General features: G+C 38.2%; 1 non-coding gene across 1 annotated transcript; it reads left to right on the forward strand.

The window, feature by feature from the left end:
- Positions 1–551: 551 nt before the first annotated feature.
- Positions 552–655, forward strand: LOC127900473 (small nucleolar RNA R71). Its single transcript, XR_008052656.1, has one exon. It is a non-coding gene; the product is annotated as a small nucleolar RNA R71 (small nucleolar RNA).
- Positions 656–11,154: the final 10,499 nt, after the last annotated feature.

The raw sequence follows: 11,154 nt of genomic DNA on the forward strand, positions 1-11,154 counted from the left end.
ATGGTCTAGGTTGAGAGTGGTTCTGGTTCTAATTGTATGGTCTAAATGGTGGCTGAGAGGCTTGAGGATTTTGTGGAATTGGTGGAGCTGGAGCTGCTGGTCCGTTCTGTTGGAATCCTTGAGACCATGAAAAATTAGGGTGGTCTCTCCATCCAGGGTTATATGTGTTGGAGTATGGGTTGTAATTCGATGGTTTTCTCATTACGCCTATGGCATTGGCTTGATCTTAGTATGAGTCATGGTCATGTGGCTCTGTTGATTTAGCAGTCGATAATGATGCTATTTGTCGAGAGAGACCTTCAATTATCACTTTGACTTCTTTAATTTCTGAACTTGATTCGCCAATGTGAACCTCATTTACTCCCTTAATTCTTCTAGTATTCCTGAGTGATCGACTCCGTTGTTGGGAATTATCCGCTTGTCGCTGGAAGAATTCCCAAATCTCTGATGCACTTTTTGACATTAGCTCTCCTCCACTTGTTGCCATTAGCCATTCTTGCACATTCGGCAATAATCCCTCCAAAAAGTATTGGCATTGGTGCCATTTTTCGTACCCATGATGTGGACACTTCAAGAGTAGCCCATTGAATCGCTCCCATGTTTCGAAAAACTGCTCGTCATCTCTCTGGGTAAACTCCGAGATTTCCCTGCGAATAGCGTTGGTTTTATGCACTGGGAAATATTTATTCAAAAATTTCGTTACCATTTGTTCCCATGATGAAATGCTATTAGCAGGCAAAGTATTTAACCATGAACGAGCTCTATCCTTTAAAGAAAATGAGAATAATCTGAGTTTAACATCATCGTCTGAAAAATTTTCATATTTAAATGTTTGACAAATTGCATGAAAATCATTCAAATGATTATATGGGTCCTCATTTTCTAGGCCATAGAATGTGGGGAGACAATTTAGCACACTAGGTTTTAGTTCAAAACTCCTAGCAGCTACATTTGGGTATCTTATGCATGATGTGCTCAAATTAGCTAAGGGACTAAAATAGTCCTTAAATGGCCTCTCCTGTGGTGCTTGTAAATCCATTCCAAATTTATTTTTAATGTGCTTTTGTGTGCGAAGTGTTTTTTCTAATTCAAGATCTATAGGTTCAAGATTAGGAAATAATGACCTACGACCATGCATGCAAAACAAATAAAATAAAAATAAAGATGGGAACAAAACAAATAAAAATAAAGAAGAGGGAGAAATTACAATACTAACCTTATTGCGCTATTAAAACCTTTCTATAAAAATACACAAAAACAAATATGTGAAATAAATTAACTAAAAATAAATTAATAAGATAAAAAAAATTTCAAAGAAAAATAAATTAAAAATTAAATTACAGAATTTTAAAGAAGAGAAAAAAAAAGAAATACTAACCTTTAAATGTAGATTCACTTTTTTTTCTTTTTTTTAATAATAAAAAAAATACAAGAAAACAAATAAAAGAAATTATTCACAAAAATTAATTCTATGAATTAAAATTACTTACCTCCCCAGCAACGGCGCCAAAAACTTGTTGTGCAAATGTTAATGTACTCGCAAGCGCACGAATCTATTGTAGTATAGACTAATGGTGACGAGTGTCGATCCCACGAGGAGGTGGATTTTAATTATGTGTATAGAATTAATTTTGTAAATGGGTTGTTGGATTTATGGTAGAAATGATTTGGAATATGCTAAGACTTAAATTAAAATGGCGAGAATAAATTCTAAAATTGGAATTGCAATGGAGAGAATAAATTGAAGAGAAAATCTATTAAATTGACGTACTTGGGTATCTGGATCCGTATCAACATGCATCATGGGCTAAATAATCCGTATTAATGCCAATTAAATCATGAGGGGGGAATCCACACCTCATGAACCACGCTCTAATCAATATGGTGCTAAGGGCTTATCGTGCCAAATAATAATAACCTTGTACTAGAGGGCCGGTGAAACCAAGGCGGTACTAGACAAGATTAGTATTATTTGTCGACGAGAAGTCAAAACATCCACAAAAACTAGAGGGGAAGAGAAAATAAATTTACCAAATAAAGCCCATGACACATGTTGAGACTTCACCTTCAACCCAAGCTTGAAAGAAAATTAGCCACTCATAGTTGAACTAGGGGCAAAATGGGAATTTATTAAAATACGAAGAAAATACAAGATGAAGAAGGAATTACAGAAAATGGATCCCAAAAATGAATTCAGAGATATCAAATTAGGGGGGGGGGAGGCCCCATTTTTATAGATACATGGAGTGAATCATGGCCATCGGATTAAAAACAGTTTGGACGCTCAGGATTGCACCACGTCATCAGTCAACAGTCCACGGTTTGACCACGCGGATATGAACAGTAACACGGTTTGACTTGAATGAACAGTAACGCGGTTTGACTCGGATGAACAGTAACGCGGTTTGGTTGAAAATAATCATGTGTGATGCATGTACCGTACGCGAGATTTTTCATCCATTGATATGCTGCCACGTCACCATCAACAGTACATAAGAATTTTAGCCCAACAGGATCGTGACACCTCATCAGTCAATGCCACATCATCGGTCAATGCCACGTCATCAATCCGTCTATGTGAACAGTGTTGTGAACAGTAACGTAGTTAGTACCGTACACGTGAATAGTACCGTACATATGAATAATGTCATTTTTCCTTTTATGCTCCTCCTAAGGTTTTCGACCGTCCTGAGTTCAAAAGTGATGTCCGTTTTGCCGTCTCCTTTATTGTGAAATGACTATAATGCCCCTAAAATACATAAAATACTTAATTAAAATAAAACACATGTAATTAAATCACAAGAAGGTTAAATACATAAAAGTAAGGGTTGTTAGTAAGACTTGAAATGTAAAATGACGGTTTTCTCCTTTATAAATATGCATTTTCTAACACTCAACAGCTGCAGCAGTCAGAATCTCCATGGTATGCAGACTTTGCTAACTATCTAGTAAGTCGGTTACTACCACCTGAGCTGAAGTTTCAAGAGAAAAAGAAATTTCTTCATGATGTTAGAAGCTACCAGTGGGATGACCCACATTTATATAAGCTATGCTAAGATAAAGTAATAAGACGATTTGTTGCAGCAGAAGAAATACCTCATATAATAGAGACATGTCATGCTGCAGCATATGGAGGACATTTTGGTGGTCACAGAACAGCTACCAAAGTTATGCAATCAGGTTATTATTGGCCCACTATTTTTAAAGATGCTTATGAATTTGTTAAATGCGGTGACAAGTGTCAAAGAATAGGGAACATAACCAGCAGACATGAGATGCCATTGACCAACATACTGGAAGTACAAGTTTTTGATGTTTGGGGAATAGATTTCGTGGGACCTTTTCCCCCATCCTTTGGAAACTTATATATCATTGTTGCTGTAGACTATGTGTCCAAGTGGGTGGAAGGTACAGCATTATCTACCAATGATGCTAAAACCGTGGTGACTTTTCTTCAAACAAATGTTTTTCTCTAGGTTTGGTACTCCTAGAGCAATTATTAGTGATGGAGGTGCACATTTTTTCAACAAAATCTTTGCCGCAGCAATGATGAAATATGGAGTCAGACACAAGATAGCAACAACATATCACCCACAATCCAATGGTCAGGCTGAAGTGTCCAACAGAGAGATTAAAAAGATCTTAGAAAAAGTGGTGAACCCAACAAGGAAGGACTGGTCTTTACATTTTCATGACTCTTTATGAGCCTACAAAACAACATACAAAACCCCACTTGGCATGTCTCCTTACCGAATTGTTTATGGCAAGCTTGTCATTTGCCCCTAGAACTAGAGCATAAAGCACACTGGACACTGAAGAAACTAAATTGGGACATGCATGCTGCAGCAGAACAAAAGAAGCTTCAACTTTGTGAGCTTGATTAATTAAGGCTATTTTCATATGGAAATGCAAAAATTTATAAAGAGAGAACAAAACATTGGCATGACAAGCATATTTAACACAGGAAGTTCATCCCTGGTCAATTAGTGTTGCTCCACAATACAAGACTAAGGTTGTTTCCGGGAAAGCTCAAGTCACGATGGTCTGGCCCGTTTAAGCTATTGAAATCTTACCCTCATGGAGCTATTGATCTTTTAGATGAACAAACAGGTCACGAATTCAAGGTTAATGGCCACATGGTTAAGCATTACATACACCCAGCAGTAGAAGGGTCAAAGGAGGTGTTATCCCTTCAAGAACCCCACTATTGAGCAAAGACAGAAGGTCAGGCTGAAGGACCTTAAATCAAGCGCTTTATGGGAGGCAGCTCATTGAGGAAGCAGCCACATCAAACCAATTTTGATATCCTTTGGTTTTATGGACAACTATTCCTCTTTACCATTTTATTTAATCTTGTTTTGCCATGTTAACCATTTATTTTTATCCTTTTACATTATTGCATTCCTTCTTTTCGATTTACTTTAATCTACCTTATCTTAATAATGTTAGACTTAATTTTAGTTTGAAATAAATGTGACAATTGAATTTCATATTGACAAGTGCAAGTAGCTGGTGGCAGAATTCAGAGGATAACAACCACGTGTCAGATGCTTTGGTATGGATTTTGTACCCGTTGTTGGAATGACCAAATGGGGGCTGTAGCAACAAATTTTCCCGTTACAGTAAATTAAAGGCTGGAGCCTTCACTTACCATTGGAGATGAAATCGTGACAGATGGATGCTCGGATATGGATAGAAATTGCGGAAAAAAATCTCTGAAATCACAACTTTAATTTCAATGACTAATAATTTTGGGATATGCACATTTAATTCAAATATTTTATTCCCTCAATTATCTCTAATTACGGAACAGTAGCCTAACTTTGTTACTGCTACAGTAATGCTGCGATATAAGAAAACAGTGAGCCGCCTCAAAGATCCATCACGATTCCAGAGTTACCATGCCGAAGAAATATACGAAGAATTCATAGAGCCACGCAGGATTCTAGAAGAAAAAGGGTTTTAATTTCTAGACCAACTCACTGGAATTGTGAAAACAATTCATAATGCTGCAGCAAAGCAAGGATGGCTAGAGTTTTGTAAACACCCTCCCAATCCTGTACTGCCAGTGGTAAAAGAATTTTATGCCAATTTGGTAAGCCCTGATCAGCACAACATCTGGGTAAGAAATACACTTGTTCCATTGGACTCTCGTGTTATCAATGCTTTTTATAATTTACCTGCTGAGATTACTTGTGAGTATGCTAAATTGCGTGATAAGTTAACCCCGAAAAAATGGACCACCATTTTCACAACTCTTACTATCGAAGGGGAATCATGGGTTAACGAGGAAGGGCGTGTAGTTAACATGATAGATTTGAAACCTATTGCTAAGGTGTGGGTGAAATTTTTGAAATCTAGACTTATGCCCACCATTCACACTACTACGGTTTCACAAGAAATATTGGTTTTGCTATATGTCCTTGTTAGAGGGCTCCCCATAGATGTGGGTAGCATCATTGCCAAAAAAATCCAAGAATGTGCAGCCAAAACTCATCGAACTACTGCTTTGCTATTTCCTTCACTTGTCACCAGTATTTGTGTAGTTTTAGGTGTTCGTCTTGAAGCCAGCGATGATCATGTCAAGAATGAGGGTGCCTTTATGGCACGAACAATTGAAAGAGTTACTGGCGAGAGTGCTGGAACAACCACTGAACCAGCTGCTGTAACAGTAGCACGACGAACTCTTGGTTTAGAACAGACCATCCAAGCACGCAGCACCAGTATCAATCAATGTGTGGAAGCTCAGCAGAGGGAAAATGGTCGGTTTTGGAGCTATCTACAGTGCATAGATGGAAAACTACACAAATTTGCTGAGTACATGAAATGCAATCATCGGAACTTCCGTGCTTCCCTGCTCCAGCAATACAATTTTAACACCAGCACCACAAGTGCTCCAACAGAAACCAGTGAAGAAGCCACTGCTTCAAATGAACCAGCAGAGCAAGCTATAACTGAACCACCAGCAGAAGTTGACTCAGAAGATGCTGAACCATCTGACTCACCTGAGGATGAAGGTGACAAATCTGAGACGGATAGCTCACCCTCAGAGGCAGAGGATAATTCAGAGCATGAACGTGAAGAACCACCCATCCCCACCAGCACATTATTCAAGAAGAGGAAGAGGAAGACCTTGACGTGGAACCTCATATTCCAGTCTTTGTAGGCAAAGGAAAGGCTAAGGGTAAAGCAAAAATGGCAACACCTCCAGCCTTTGACGATGAAATGGAGCAAGTTGATGCTGAGTTAGCTGCTGCAGCAGCTAGAGCCATGCCTACATCTGAGCAAGCCAAGCAACTACTTGAGGTAATAGCTGCCATCACAATCGAGGGCCAGACAGCTGACGCATTGACTCAAAAGACTCCACAACTAAGTCCTAGCCAGCCTATCCGCACCAGTCCAAGACAACCCAGCAAACAAAAAGGCAATACATGTGCGGGTACTGCTACAGCAACCCCAGCCACAACTCCTCTCACCAGCCCTGCAGCGAAAAAGACAAAGACATTGCCAGCTACCTCCCCAAAGGCTTCACCAAAGGATAAGCTGCGCAGTGCATCCAAGAAGCGCTGATTAAATTGCAATCTACATGTTTCTTAATTAAAACACAGGCAAGCGCATGGGCGTTGGTTCGGAAAACCTAATTTACAAATATATAAAGGAGGCATGCACCACATAGAAGCGGCGGTGGAATTAACATTCAAAAACAATTAAAAAGGCAAGAAGAAGATCAAGATTAAGGAGGGCTATTCGGCATCATTGAAGCACCGAGGAGGATCCTTAGACTTTCATCGTGCTTAACTCATATTATCTTTCTTCCTTTGATTGATTGGATGTATTCTGCGATCAATATATTTATGTTTATTTTTCTCATTCAGAATATGAACTGAATTTACTTGAAGTTGAGTGAAATAATCCAATGGGTTCTTGACTGTTCTTATATGATGTTATGATAATGTTGTAGCATTATACTCGAATAGTTTTTATGATATAATTGTTATTTTGGTTGACCACCCATTTAATAGTTTCAGTTAAGATAGAGCAGCAAAAGGGCATGTCTTAGCGGACATTATTAGAGTATTACTTGTTCTTAAATTGAGTTTCTTGGATTAGGTTATCTTAAATCCTGTAAAGGCAATGCTTGAAATTAAGATTTGTGATATCCTATACATAGGTGTTCACCTTGTAGGGTAGAGAGATTAAAGATCATAAAGTCATACATTAAATTTATGAGCAACTGGTCATTTTTAGTAGATTTAAAGGTATGAGATTTCCAACATGCGATAGCTGCAGATACAGATTTGTTCTACCCAGTACTGCAGCACTTATCATAATAACCAGTGCTAATTCGGTAATCAACAGTCACCCCATTAGGAGAGTTTGATCATTCAACTACTATATTCTCAATTGAACCTTGGATACATTTAATTAAGTTTATTTTATTTCGATATTGCTTTAATTCCCATCTCTCACAATTATTATTTACGATAGAATTATTTGGCAATTGTTTGTTTCGGTCTTTAGTTGATGTGAATTATTGTGATTGCTTTAACATTTTGAGTAACATCAATCCCTATAGAGACGATCTTGAACACTCATCACTTTATTACTTGTTGTGTATACTTGCACATTGCATTGATAATAATTGATTATACAAATCAATCAACACTGTGTCCTCACAAGCACACAAAACAAAACCACATAAACTAGACATGCATACACTAAATAAAAGGACATGTAGAATGAATCAGAAAATTAAAACTGAATGAAAGAAAAGTTTTTCAGAAATAAATAAAATAACTAGCTGGAAGGGGGTATGTTGTGCAAATTTTATTGAACTCGCAAGTGCACGAATCTATTGTAGAATAGATTAATAGTGACGAGTGTCGATCCCACGAGGAGATGGATTTTAATTATATGTAGAATTGATTTTCTATGAGGGTGATTGGATTTGTAGTGAAAATAATTTGGAATATTCTAAAATTTAAATTAAAATGGCGAAAATAAATTGAAGAGAAATCTATTGAATAAAGCGCTTGGGTATCTGGATCGGCATCAACATGCACCATGGGCTAAATATTCCTTATTAGTGTCAATTAAATTATGAGGGGGGAATCCACACCTCATGAATCACACTCTAATCAATATGGTGCTAAGGGCTTATCGTGCCAAATAATAATAACCTTGTACTAGGGAGCCGGTGAAACCAGGGCAGTATCTAGATAAGATTATTATTATTTGTCGATGAAAAGTCAAATCATCCACAAAAATTAGAGGGGAAAAGAAAATAAATTTACCAAGTAAAGCCCATGACACATGTTGAGACTTCACCTTTAGCCCAAACTTGAAAGAAAATTAACTACTCATAATTAAACTAGGGGAAAAATGAAAATTTATTAAAATATGTAGGAAATACAAGATGGAGAAGGAATTACAAAAAATGGAGTCCAAAAATGGATTCAGAGGTGCCAAATTAGGGTGGGAAACCCCATTTTTATAGATACATTGAGTAAATCATGGCCACCGGATTAAAAACAGTTTGGACGCTCAGGATTGCACCACGTCATCAGTCAACAATACGCGGTTTGACCACGTGGTTTGAATAGTGACACGGTTTGACCCGGCTTGAACAGTAACGCGGTTTGGTTGAAAATAATCCTGTGTATATGCATATACCGTACGCGTAATTTTTAGTCCATTAACATGCTGCCATGTCACCAATCAAACAGTGCATAAGAATTTTAATCCAACAGGATCGCGATACCTCATCAGTCAATGCCACATGATCGGTCAATGCCACATCATCAATCCGTCTATGTGCACAGTGTCGTAAATAGTAACGTAGACAGTATCGTACATGTGAACAATGTCTTTTTCCTTTTATGCTCCTCCTAAGGTTTTCGACCATCCTGAGTTCAAAACTGATGTCTGTTTTGCTGTCTGATCTCTTATTTATTATGAAATGACTATGATGCCCCTAAAATATATAAAATACTTAATTATAATACAACACACATAATCAAATGACAAGAAGCTTAAATACATAAAAGTAATGGTGTTAGTAAAGCTTGAAGTGTAAAATTACTATTTTCTCCTTTATAAATATACATTTTCTAACACTCAACAGGGTACTCCCCTATTGCTTGGGCACTGCTGCAACATGGTGTAGTGACTTCAGCGCTTTTTAGATGCACTTCACAGCCTATCCTTAGGGGATTCTTTTGTTGGGCCCCTTAGGACTATCGAGAGTAGGTTTGCTGGGGGTTTGCTGTGAATGGGCCAGAGTTGGGGCTTCGGTTGCCTGTCCCTCAGCCGTGATTGTGACAATGATATCAAGCAGCTGCTTTGTCTCTGTGGGTGTAAAAGTAACTTTGGCTACTACAGCTTCCAGCTCTGCATCAATTTGCTCGGCTTCATCATCATAGGCAGGAGGGGTGATTACTTTCTCGTTACCCTTTCTAGAAATGACTGGAATAGGAGGCTCCTCTACTGGTTTATCATCATCTTCTTGTATGATGTGCTTTTTCTGGATTTGGAGAAGGTCTTGGCTGGGGGTTCTTTGAGTTCTCTCTCAGGCTCTTCCTCTTCCTCTTCTTCAGGTTGGTCAGATTGGTCATCAACATCTGTTTCGGCCTCTTCTTGCAGCTCTGCTGCAGCTTCTTCCTCTGGTTCATCTATGTCAGTAGCTTCTTCACTGACTTCTGCTGGAGCTTCTGTAGTGTTGGTATCAAAATTGTATTGCTGGACCAATGAATTAAGGAAATTTTGGTGGGTACTTTTCATATATACAGTAAATTGGTGTAGGTGGTTTTCCAAGTGGTGTAAATAGCTCTAAAACTGATTGTTTTCCCTCTATTGAGCTTCAGCACATTGAGTGATGATGGTGCTCAGTGCTTGGATTCTCTGTTATAACCCAATAACTCTTTTTGCCCCTGTTACAGCAGCTGGTTCAGATGAGGCTCCAGCAACTTCACCAGCAATTCTTTCGATGGTGTGTGCAGCGAGGGCACCATTATTTTTGACATGCTCATCTTTTGCATCAAGCCGAACTCCCGATACTACACAGATGCTGGTGATGAGTGAAGGAAGTAGCAAGGCAGCTGCTTTGTGGTTTTTCATGGCACAGTCCCGAATATCTTTTTCGATAATGTTTCCCACATCTATAGGTAACCCTCTAACAATAACATACAACAGTACTAACCTTTCTTGTGAAACAGTAGTGGTATGGGTGGTTGGCATAAGTCTGAATTTTAGAAATTTCACCCACACCTTAGCAATGGGTGTCAAATCTATCCTATTAATCACACGCCATTCTTCATTAGCCCAAAATGCACCCTTTACGGTAAGTGTTGTGAAAATTTTATTCCATCTTTGTGGGGTTAATTTGTCAAGTAACTTGGCATACTCGTAATTAATTTCAGAAGGTAAATTATATAAAGCATTTATAACTCGAAAATCTAATGGTACAAGCGAGTTTCTTACCCAAATATTGTGCTGACCAGGGCTTACCAAGTTGGCATAAAATTCTTTCACCAGTGGCATCACGGTGTCTTGAGGGTGGTTGCAAAACTCCAGCCATCCACGTTTTGTTGCAGCATTGTATAGTGATTGCACAATTCCTGAGGGTTGAGGTGGGAACTGAAACCCTTTTTCTTCCAGAATCTTGGGCGGTTCAATAAATTCTTCATACTTTTCTTCCACATGGTAACTTTGGAATCGTGAGGGATCTTTTAGTCGGTTGGCTATCCTTTTGTACCTTGGCATTGCTATAGCAGTAAGAATTCGATGGTAATATGCCCAAGAGTAAAACGAGAAGAAAAGGTTATAGAGTACTAGAGTCAAAAGGTTATGGAGTACTAGAGTCGTAACTGCAAATGGGAAAGAAAATAGTGTTAGAGGTCAATATGCACAGTGACGCCCTTATATAGGTGGGATTAAATAAAAACAAATATGGTAAAAGAGATAAATTAGGGAAGAATTGTTTTTAAATTTATTAAGCATATCCCATAAAAATAGGCAGGAGAAATTAATGCATTAAAGTAAGAGATATTTTTCCTCAATTTTTATCCAAATCCATCCAACCATCTGTCACATATTATCTCCAACGGTAAAGTGGGAGGCTCCGTGCTTAAGTTACTGTAACGGTAATATTGGTTG

This window comes from Citrus sinensis, chromosome 2 (assembly GCF_022201045.2).
Source record: "Citrus sinensis cultivar Valencia sweet orange chromosome 2, DVS_A1.0, whole genome shotgun sequence".
Lineage (NCBI taxonomy): Eukaryota > Viridiplantae > Streptophyta > Magnoliopsida > Sapindales > Rutaceae > Citrus > Citrus sinensis.